Genomic DNA, 12,778 nt, shown 5'->3' with positions numbered 1-12,778 from the left:
TATTTTATATGAAGATAAGCAAATGAAGTGAGGATGTTGGATAGTTCCCATTCAATGTCATGAAACATTTCATAGTACTGATTATTATTTCTGAGATAACTTTCCAATATGTATCATGAAACTTGAGAGAGTATAACATTTATCTTCATTCTGATAATTTTACCTTCAAATTAATATGGGTCATTGCTTGAATATATGAAAAACATAAATATTGTTTTAAAATAACTGTACAGATTATTGTAAAACAATCACATTTATGTAACAAATATAAACACCATTCAAACAGTTTTGAGTTAAAAAGAAAAAGGTCATCATCTACAGTCTCCTTTACATGTATATGATGGAGTATTGCTTACACTATCAAATGCAACAGCTAATAAGCACACATATTGAGTATGTTTAGGGAACATTTAAAATGAGCACATAATACAGCATGATGTATAGGGGAAGAGGTGCCTAAAACTCTGACTTCTTAAATTTAAGAATCAGTGGGAGTGAGATAGGAAAAAAGGGTATTACCACAATTGCATATTTTGAGTCCTGGAACCCAGCTGATAATAGCCTCAGGATGATAAAGACAGACACATAATCACTCACAAACTGATTGTTAGTTTAGATGTGGTTGTTTAATCACCACAATCTGAAACTTCATATTTTTTTATTAGATACAGCCAAAGAAAAGTTGTTAGAAAAAGAAGAGGAGGAGGAGAAGGGAGAAACTATACACCTCAGTTTCATTGGCTGTTATCAATAAAATGCACAGAAGATACTAGCTTCTCTAGAATTGGTAATTTGTTGGAACGGAGAATCAGCCTGATCATTCAAAGAAAATTTATTGCTGGCTTTATCATAGTCTTTTAGGGCATTACTGGCTATTAATTAGACCCTTTACAAGCATGAAGTAAAAAGAATAGAAGCAGGAACTCAGTGGCCAGCTCTCTGATCACCTACCTCTTGGGTGCAGCCTTGCGAGGCCACAGAGGAAGATGATCCATACAGTCCTGTTGAGACCTGATAGGTTAGGGTCAGATAGAAGGGGAAGAGGACCTCCCCTATCAGTGGACTAGCGAAGGGGCATAGAGGGAGAAGAGGGAAGGTAGTTTGGACTGGGGAAGGTGGGTTCTACAGCAGGGATACAAAGTGAATAAACTGTAATGAATAAATAAATAAATAAATAAAAATAATAAACTGTAAAAAACTAAAAAAAAACCAAAAACCACAAAAAAACCTTAAAAACAAAAACAAAAACAAAAAAACCTAAAAAAAAAAAAAAACCTATTTTTGAACAAGAATTGTATAATAGCTTTGCCTTGTATTTCTGGTGGGAGTACTGCTATAGTTTTGTGAGCCTATAGAGGAGAATCTTATTGAATGCAAAAAAAAAAAAAAAAAAAAAAAAAAAAAAGTAAAAATGTATATCAAATTTGTAGGACTTGTTTTTTTTTTTTAATTTACTAACAAAATATTCAAGGAAAAATGTATTTGAATCATCAACACCATGAAATGATCCTATGATGGTTCAGGAATTAAAAAAAAAAACAAAAAAACACAGGCAGACTCCAAGATGGCAGCGAGCAGAGCGCACTGTTTTGGAGAGGCAGAAGACATGAATCTCTGGAATTGGTGAGTGGAGAGTCAATCGAAGCTAAAATTTGGACTTTTGGGCTTTCTAAAGGAGAGGGGCCACCACAGAAGCGTGGAGTGCTAGTAGATTTAGATCTGGCGCGGACTTCTCTGGGAAGGAAATAGAGCGCTTCCCTTGTCCGGGCCTACCGCAGGGAAACCCGCACACAGCACCAGGCAGCTGAGCGCAAACCTCACATCCAGGAGATCAAGGCAGCAGAGACAGTGCTCCGGGCCCCTTACAGCAGCGGTCTGCTGTAACCACCCGTTGAACACCCGTCCCCTCCATGGACACACATCCCACCCAGCCCCGCTGACGACTCTCAGGGCCCTCCGGACACAGGGAGCGTCCCCTCCCCCATCCCGCTGATGCGATCCCAAGCTAGACTGCAGCAGGAAGTGCATTGGAGCTCACGTCCCAAGCGGCCAGAGCTCAATAACCCCAGAAACCTCCTCACAGGAGGAGCGCAGGCCCAATCACAGAGCTCCAACCACTGAGCGCTAACCACAGAGACTCAGATCCACAATACAATTCTTCCCGGATACCAAAGCTGCAAAGCTCAGTGTCTGGAACCCAAGACTGTTCGAGGCAGGGAGGCAGGGCTCCAGACCCAGCAGCCACAGGGGAGAGCAGTAGCAACCTGCTGAATGCCACCACTCAGAGAACACACGCCACCTAGGGCCCTCTCGCCGAACTCTTGACCCGGGGAAACCCCCCCCCCCCCAATACCACCACCACCCGGCTCTGCAGGAGTGCATGCACCACCGAAACTCCACCCCGCCAAAGCGTAAGCCCAATACAGTGCTAGCCACAGAGACTCAGATCCACAGTACAACCCTTCCCAGGCCCCAAATCTGCAAGTGGCAGCACAGAATACACAGGGCTGCCCAGCCAGTGATTGTATGGGCCATCCAACCCCTCAGTGGCAGAAAAACAGCTGAATAGACACCAAAGACCAGCAGACTTGTAAAATCAATACGTGCGCATTCTTCAACAGCGCTTGCGATCCCTTAGTGCCTGCAACAACTTCAGGGCCTGCAGGGCACCCCTCTCACACACTGAAGGCCTCTTCATTCACCAACACCCTGTCCCTTAAGACACACCCACAAGCACACGCTCAAACACACGCTACCCCGCATTTGTCCTTCTGCGCCTGCGAACTTTCCTTCTATAGGTATAGCTGAATAACCACCGCACACACTGAAACCACTAGACCTCACCCATTTTTCTGAAGAATTCTCCAGATACCAGAGAAAAACCAGTCTGACCTGCAGAATCCAGGAACAGACAATGAACACTACGGATAACCAAATGTCCAGAGGTCAGGGAAAGAACACAACCAACGCAAATCAAGATATCATGGCTTCACCGGCAACCTCCAAAATTATTGGACACTCCAACTCCGCAGAAACACAAGAAAATGATTTTAAAATTATGATTATCCAGTTAATTGAGGCACATAAAGAGGAAACCAACAAATCTCTCAGAGAAATAGTCATAGAGATTCAAACAGTTAAAGAGGATACAAAAAAATCCCTTAAAGATTTGGCCTCCCAAATAGAAACAAAGAAAAACGAAGGGAACAAAGAAGCTCTTAAAGAAACACATGCAAATATAGCCAAACAATTGGAGGCAGAAGCAGAGGCACTAAGAGAGGAAACAAACAAAAAAATAGAGACCATCTTGGAGACACAGGAATCCACACAAAGAGATAAAGGAAATGTTGCAAGACATGAAAACAGAATTAGAATCAATAAAGAAAACACAAACCGAGAAAACTCTGGAACTGAAGAACTTAGAGAAAAGAGAAGGAATCACAAAGGTAAGCAAAACTAATAGAATAGAAGAGATGGAAGAGAGAATCTCGGGTGCTGAGATACACTCACAGAAATTGATACTTCTCTCAAAGCAAAAATAAAATCAGAAAAATCCCAAACACAAACCATCCAAGAAATCAAGGACGCCATGAAAAGGCAAATCTCTAAGAATAATAGGAATTGAAGAAGAAGAGGAGTCCAGGCTACGAGGTTCAGAAAATATTTTCAAGAAAATCATAGAAGAAAATTTTCCCAACCTAAAGAAAGAAATGTCCACAAACATACAAGAGGCCTACAGAACATCAAATAGACTATACCAGAGAAGAAACTCCTCACGCCACATCATAGTCAAAACATTTAATCTACAGAACAAAGAAAAGATATTAAAAGCAGCAAGGGAAAAAGGCCAAGTAACATATGAAGGTAGACCTATCAGAATCACACCGGACTTCTCATCAGAAACTATGAAAGCCAGAAGGGCCTGGGGAGATATCATGCAGGCCCTAAGGGACCACAGATGCCAACCTAAAGTACTTTACCCAGCAAAGCTTTCAATCAACATAGATGGAGAAAATAAAATATTCTACGACAAAACTAAATTTAAGCAATATTTGAACAGCAACCCAGCCCTACAGAAGATACTAGAAGAAAAATTCCACTCCAAAGAAAACAAATACACCCAAGAAAACATAGGTTAAAGATAATTTCCAACAAAAATCAAAAGCAAACAAGCAGTGATTCACAGTAACATCGCCAACTCCACAATAATAGAAAATAACATTCAATGGTCATTATCTATCAACATCAATGGACTCAACTCTCCAATAAAAAGACACAGACTAACAGAATGGGTACGGAAACAGGAACCAACATTCTGCTGCATCCAAGAAACACACCTATGCAACAAAGATAAACATTACCTCAGAGTAAAAGGCTGGAAAACAGTTTTTCAAGCAAATGGACCCAAAAAACAACCAGGAGTGGCAATCCTAATATCTAATAAAATAGATTTTTAACCAAAACTAATCAAAAAAGATATAGAGGGGCACTACATTCTCATCAAAGGAAAAATTCACCAAGAAGACATCACAATTCTAAACATCTATGCCCCAAATACAAAAGCACCTACATCCATAAATGAAACATTATTAAAGCTTAAACCACACATTGATTGCAATACCCTAATAGTGGGTGACTTCAACACCCCACTCTCACCCAGGAACAGATCAACTAGACAGAAAACAAATAGGGAAATAAAAGCACTTACAGAGTCCCTAAATCAAATGGACCTAATAGATGTCTACAGATCTTTCCACCCAAACTCAAAAGAGTATACCTTCTTTTCAGCACCGCATGGAACCTTCTCCAAAATAGACCATAGAGTTGGTCACAAAAAAAAGCCTCAACAGATATAAAAAGATTGCGATAATCCCTTGTATTCTATTGGACCACCATGGACTAAAGCTGGACATCAACAACAATGCAAATAAGCAAAACCCTACACGCACATGGAAACTGAACAACTTGTTACTCAATGACAGCTGGGTTAAGGAAGAAATAAGGAAAGAAATTAAAGACTTCCTAGAACTCAATGAAAATGAAGGCACAACATACCCAAATTATGGGACACATTGAAATCAGTGCTCAGGGGAAAATGTATAGCACTAAGTGCCTGCAAGAAGAAATTCGTAACATCACATACAAACAACTTAATGGCCCAACTGAAAACCCTAGAAAAAAAAGAAGCAGATACACCCAAGAGGAGCAGAAGGCTGGAAATAATCAAACTTAGGGCTGAAATCAATCAATTAGAAACAAATAAAACTATTCAAAGAATCAATGAAACAAAAAGCTGGTTCTTTGAGAAAATCAACAAGATAGACAAACCGTTAGCCAAGCTAACTAAAAAGCAGAGAGAATCTATCCAAATCAGTAAAATCAGAAATGAAATGGGGGACATAACTGCAGACACTGAAGAAATCCAAACAATCATTAGGTCATACTACAAAAGCCTATATGCCACAAAATTTGAAAATCTAAATGAAATGGACAATTTTCTTGAGAGATTCCATCTACCAACATTAAGTCAAGATCAGGTAGAAAGACTGAATAACCCTATATCCCCCAAGGAAATTGAAGCAGTCATTAACAGTCTCCCCTCCAAAAAAAGCCCTGGGCCAGATAGTTTCAGTGCAGAATTCTACCAGACCTTCAAAGAAGTCCTAATACCAATTCTCCTCAAACTATTACACAAAATAGAAACACAGGGAACACTACCAAGCTCATTCTATGAAGCAACAGTCACCCTGATACCCAAACCACACAAAGACCCAACAAAAAAAGAGAACTTCAGACCTATCTCTCTTATGAACATTGATGCAAAAATACTCAATAAAATACTTGCAAACCGAATCCAAGAACACATCAAAGATATCATCCACCACGACCAAGTAGGCTTCATCCCAGGCATGCAAGGGTGGTTCAACATATGGAATCCATCAATGTAATCCACCATATAAACAAATTGAAGGAGAAAAACCACATGATCATCTCCTTAGATGCTGAAAAAGCATTTGACAAAGTCCAACACCCATTCATGTTTAAAGTCTTGGAGAGATCAGGGATACAAGGCACATACTTAAATATAGTAAAGGCAATATACAGCAAGCCTACAGCCAACATCAACCTCAATGGAGAGAAACTTAAATCAATCCCACTGAAATCAGGGACAAGACAAGACTGCCCACTGTCTCCATATCTCTTCAACATAGTACTTGAGGTCCTAGCCAGAGCAATAAGACAACTAAAGGAGATCAAGGGGATACAAATTGGAAAGGAAGAGGTCAAAGTGTCACTATTCGCAGATGATATGATAGTATCCATGAGTGACCCCAAAAATTCAACCAAAGAACTCCTTCAGCTGATAAACACCTTTAGCAAAGTGGCAGGGTACAAAATCAAATCAAAAAAAATCAGAAGCCCTCCTGTACAGAAGACAAAATGGCTCAGAAAGAAATTAGGGAAACAACACCCTTCACAATAGCCACTAATAACATAAAGTACCTTGGGGTGACTCTAACCAATCAAGTGAAAAACCTGTTTGAGAAAAACTTCAAGTCTCTGAAGAAAGAAATTGAAGAAGATCTCAGAAGATGGAAAGCTCTCCAATGCTCATGGATTGGTAGGATGAACATTGTGAAAATGGCCATCCTGCCAAAAGCAATCTACAGATTCAATGCAATTCCCATCAAAATACCAACTCAATTCTTTTCAAACCTTGAAAAAAAGATTCTCAGCTTCATATGGAGAAACAAAAAAACCCAGAATCTCCAAAACAACACTGTACAACAACATATCATCTGGAGGTATCTCCATCCCTGATCTTAAGTTGTACTACAGAGCAATAGTAATAAAAACTGCATGGTATTGGCATAGAAATAGAAAGGAGGATCAATGGAACCGAATAGAAGACCCAGAAATAAACCCATGTACCTATGAATATTCGATTTTTGACAAAGCAGCCAAAACAATTCAATGGAAAGAAGATAGAATCTTCAACAGATGGTGCTGGTCTAATTGGATGTCTACATGTAGAAGAATGAAAATAGATCCACATTTATCACCCTGAACAAAACTAAAGTCTAAGTGGATCAAAGACCTCAACATAAAACCCAATATGCTAAATCTGTTAGAAGAAAAAGTGAGGAACAGCCTAGAACTCATTGGCACAGGAGACAACTTCCTGAACAGAACTCCAACAGCACAGGCTTTAAGAGCAACAATCAATAAATGGGACCTCATGAAACTGAAAAGCTTCTGTAAAGCAAAGGACACTGTCATCAAAACAAAACGACTGCCCACAAATTGGGAAAGAATCTTCACCAACCCTTTATCTGACAGGGGCTAATATCCAGTATATATAAAGAACTAAAGAAACTGAAAAGCAACAAACCAAGTAATCCAATTAAAAAATGGGGAGCAGAGCTAAACAGAGAATTCTCTGTAGAGGAATATAGAATGGCAGAGAAACACTTAAAGAAATGCTCAACATCATTAGCCATCAGGGAAATGTAAATCAAAACGACCATGAGATTTCACCTGACACCAATCAGAATGACCAAGATGAAAAACTCACGTGACAACACATGCTTCAGAGGTTGTGGAGAAAGGGGAACCCTCCTCCATTGCTGGTGGGAATGTAAACTGGTACAACCACTTTGGAAGTCAATCTGGCGCTTCCTCAGACAACTAGGAATAGTGCTTCCTCAAGACCCAGCTATACCACTGCTAAGCATATACCCAAAATTTGCTCATATACACAATAAGGACATTTGCTCAACCATGTTTGTAGCAGCTTTATTTGTAATAGCCAGAACCTGGAAACAACCCAGATGTCCATCAATGGAGGAATGGGTATAGAAATTGTGGTATTTTTACACAATGGAATACTACTCAGCAACCAAAAAAGAGGAATTCATGAAATTTGCAGGCAAATGGTGGGATCTAGAAAAGATCATTCTGAGTGAAGTATTCCAGAAGGAGAAAGACAATCATGGAATATACTCGTTTATATAGACCTAAAAGATATGATAAACATAATGAAATCTATACACCTAAAGAAGATAATCAAGAAAGCAGACACGGAATATGATGATTAATCCTCATTTAGAAAGACAAATGGGATATGCATTGAGCATATGACAGGAGTCTACCGCAGAAGGCATCTGAAAGACTCTACCTAGCAGTGTATCAAAGTAGATACTAAGACTCATAACCAAATCCTCGGCAGAGTGCAGGGAATCATAAGAAAGAAGGGGAGTTAGTCTGATGTGGAAAGGATAGGAGTTCCACAAGGACCAAACATATCTGGGCACAGGGTCTTTTCTGAGATGGACAGTCAACCAAAGACCATGAGAGGATAAAACCTAGAACCTCTGCTTGGATGTGACTCATGACAGCTCAGTAATCAATTGGTTTCCCATAGTAAGGGGAATAAGGACTATTTCTAACAGGAACTCAATGACTGGCTCTTTGACCTCCCCACCTCCCAAGGGAGGAGCAGTACTGTTAGGCCACAGAGGAGGACTTTGCAGCCAGTCCTGAAAATACCTGACAAAACGGAGTCATATGAAAGGGAAGGAGATTCTCCCCTATCAGTGGACTTGGAAAGGGGCAGGGAGGAGATGAGGGAGGGAGGGTGGGACTGGGGAGGGAATGAGGGATACAGCTGGGATACAGAATTAACAAAATATCACTAATGAGAAAAATAAAAAAAAAAAAACAGTGATGGATTTATAGTTCTAATATAAATGATGGAAGGTATTTATTTGTTGATTAAATACTGAATGAATACATATATCACAATTTAAATAATATTCAGGATATATATTTTTTCAATTTTTAAAATATTTACATTATTTCCATAAAATCATCAGGATTTTTACAATTTATATTTTATGTATATCTTCATAGCAATTAAACTATTTTATTCAAAGATCATTACTTTTCCTTTAGTGATTTTAGTGATTTAGTGTTATTATTTTTCTCTTGCATTACTTTTGATGACCTCACCATTGTTCAGTGTCTATAGATGTTGGTGTAATATTTACATACTGAATCTGTTCATAATGTATTTTCAGGGTAAGAAGTGATCCACTTCACTTTTATAGTATTAAGATTTCTATTAAAGGCATATGTTGGAGAAATATGGAAGAATTAGGACTAGAAAAGTGGCTAAACATTTTACGTAGGACTTTTGAAGCTGGACTCATGGCATTTTCCATTACGATATGGCTACAAACGTGTGAGAGGAGTAATAAATATGCCCCATTGAATAGGCTCATGCATTTTCAAGACTTAGTTACCAGGGAGAGGATTAGAAGGATTAGGAGGTGAGGCTTTGTTGGAAGAAGTGTGTCACTGGAGGTTGGTTTGAGGTTTCAAAACCCATGTCAGGCCCAGGTTCCCTTTCTACTTAAGGACCAGCATGCTGCCCTCTACCGGATCTCTAACATCATGCTGGCTATGCCTGCTGTCACGTGCCCGACTGTGATAATAATGGACTGAACCTCTGAGACTGTAAGCCAGCTCCTAATTAAATGCTTCTCTTTTATAAGAGTTGCCTGGACATGGTGCCGCTTCACAGCAATAGAATAGGGACTACAATATCTAAGACAATATGTATAAAATTCTTAAGAATAAAATATATATAGATAAGAAAGGTAAACTCAACAACAACAAAAACCCGACAAATTTTGTATTTTATATTTTAAAAGTTTCTTATAATTATAATGTTGGCTATACACTATGTATACATACAATTACTGTTATTATTAATAAAATAGTGTTTTAAGAAAAATATTTTTAATTTTTAATATCTTATATATTTCATCATTTTAATCAGTGCTATTAATTTATTTTCTATGCATGATTTTCTTATAAATAGAAGTTTATATTTACCACTTGGTTAAATTATCAGTAAAAAATAATTTTATATTAAAATGTGAATTTAACGATCATTTTATTAATAATCTCACTTTTAATATTTTAATATCTTATAGAATTATAGATTATAACTATTTGGTGAATCTTTTTATGAATATTTTATGTGGTACCTTCAATATTATCTTACTTAAAATTCTTTTATACATTTCTTGTGATGTATATTCAACTTTGTAATTTATTTAAAGATTTCCATTTAACACCATTTACATCGAACAACTTGCTCTTCTCTATTAACTAGATAATTACTACTTAGCATTGACCTGTCTTCTTTTCATTAAACACCTACTCATTTTCTTAATGTAAATAACATCACAGAAACTAAAGATGTAAATTCCTTAAAGAATTTGCTCATTAGTGTAATAAATTAAAGCTAAGTATAGCATCATACCAGGATGATTCACTGCATTTTTACAATGAAGTTGTCCTACTACATAAGGTTTTAGGAAAAATAATTATTTCTAAAACTTAAGGATTATTAAATATCTCAGTGCTTGATAATGAGAGTTAGTCCCTCATTAGCAGTTTTCAAAAAAACAAAAAAACAAAACCCCAAAGTCTTCAAATCATACAGGGTTTTGCAGTTCATTCTTTGATAATGCTGATGAGAACTGACTGATAAGATCTTATTGCTAAATACAACACATAACCTCTCATGCAAAGCTCAAATATGATTCTTTTTTAACCTTTAACGTTGCTAAATGACATGGACATTTCCAGGTTTTTTTTTAATTAAAAGTTACACATTATGAAAATATTGAATTCAATATTTGTATTCAATTAAGATGTTTACTTCTAAATATTAAATGCTGGATATGGATATATCCATTAATACCAATCTATATTTATTTGCATGGCTTTGTGTGCCCACATGCATGTCTATGTAGGAGAGTGCACGTGTGTGTATATATGAAGTGTGTTTGTCCATACAAGTGTGTATGAGTGTGAGATTCTGTTTGGGGGTGTATGTGTGACTCTGGACATGTGTGTTTAGTGTATTTATGCATATGTTTGAGTGTGTGTGTGTGTGTGTGTGTGTGTGTGTGTGTGTGTGTGTGTAAGAAAGAACCCAGGGTAGTCTGCAGTGTGATATCCTCTGGAATCAACCTCAAGTGTAACAGTAACAATTGCAGACCACCATCTGTAATGAGCAATGTGAGGAATGTGCTAATATGTTAACTGTAGTAATTATTTTTAAATTAATTTGTTTATTTACGTTACATCCTAATCATAGCTCCTCCCTCCTCTCCTGTAGGTTTCACCCTCCCTCTCTTTCCTCCAGGGACCCCTCCACTACCAGTCAGAAAAAGGGCGTCCTCCTACCCCAGCCCAACCAAGCATATCAAGTCACAGTGATACCCCATCAGGACTGAGTGCATCCTAGCAAGGCAGTCTGCTGCCCCCCAGAAGGAAGTGATCGAAAGGCATATAACAGAGGTCTTGTTAGAGACAGCTCCTGCTCCCCTGACGAGCAGACCCACATAAAAACCAAGCTGTCCATTGGGAACATACATTTGGGGGCCTCGGTCCTGTCCATGCATGGTCCTTGGCTCATGGTTCAGTCTCTTGTAAGTCCCACTGCGCCCGGTTAGTTGGCTCTGTTGGTCTTCTTGTGGAGTTCCTGTCCCCGCCAGGTCTTTCTGTCCTTCCCTCAACTCCTCTACAACACTTCCTGTGCTCCACCCTATTTATGGCCGGGAGTCTCAGCGTCTGTTTCAATCTGCTGCTGGGTGGAGCCTCTCAGAGAACAAGCAGAGCAGAGTATGGTTAACAATGTCAGGGGTTGGCTCTTTCCGTTGGTGTGGGTACCAGTTTCGGCCAGGCATTGGATGGGTATTGACACAATCTCCACTCTTTTGTTATTCTTGCACATCTTGTAGGCAAGGTAAATTATTTTTAAATGTGAACATATATAAATATACATTTTCCGATACAAATGTATGCAATATGGTCTTTATCAAACACACATACATACACACACACACACACACACACACACACACACACACACGCTGACAAAACTATAGAATAAAGGGATCCAACAGTTAGCAACACAGCACAGTGCCCGCTGCTCTTCCGAGGAGCTGGGTTCAGGTCGAGAACTTACATGTTGGCTCACAGCCATCTATAACTCCATTTATATAATAACCAACCCACTGTTCTGACCTCTATAAACATTAGGCACATGTGTTTTATATACACATAAATGTTGACAAACTTCCTTACAATAACATAGTCTTTAAGAAATTTATTAAATATAGGATAAGCTTAAGTTAAAAATAAACAAGCCAACATATGTTTAAGAATGAATTACATTACAAATGTTATAGTAAATTCTAAATTCATATACAATATAAAATATAAATTTTCTCATAAACATCATAAGACTTCGTTAGGCAATAAGATCTTAACTCATACTTCATAAACAGCTAGAAATCTTCTATTGTTTCTGTCCAAATTTTACAGTGTAATATAAATGAATTACCTGGTTTTAATTAATCAGCCTTAATTAAGTGGGGACAGAATGAGATACCAAAGTCAGGCAATTAAATAAAGCATGCAAGCAAATGAGGCCAATGGACAAGGTCTTCCTGTTTAAACAGCCACTATTAGACACAAACACCGGCTTTAATACAATTTCTAAATTTTATTTATTTTGATCCATTCATTTTACGCAAGGTACAAGACAAGTGTATAGACTTTAGAGATAGTCTTAACAAAATATGGGTAAAGAAATGTATATTTCAAGTCATTCAATCAAAGGTTAACTTGTTGTCTACTTGTCAGTGAAACATTTATGCCTACAAAATCTCTCAGTAGATTACTAATTTGCATG

The sequence above is a fragment of the Psammomys obesus genome, unplaced genomic scaffold (assembly GCF_907164565.1).
Source record: "Psammomys obesus unplaced genomic scaffold, mPsaObe1.curated_primary_1811, whole genome shotgun sequence".
In the NCBI taxonomy this organism is placed as follows: Eukaryota; Metazoa; Chordata; class Mammalia; order Rodentia; family Muridae; genus Psammomys; species Psammomys obesus.
Note: the sequence above shows the minus strand (reverse complement) of the source record.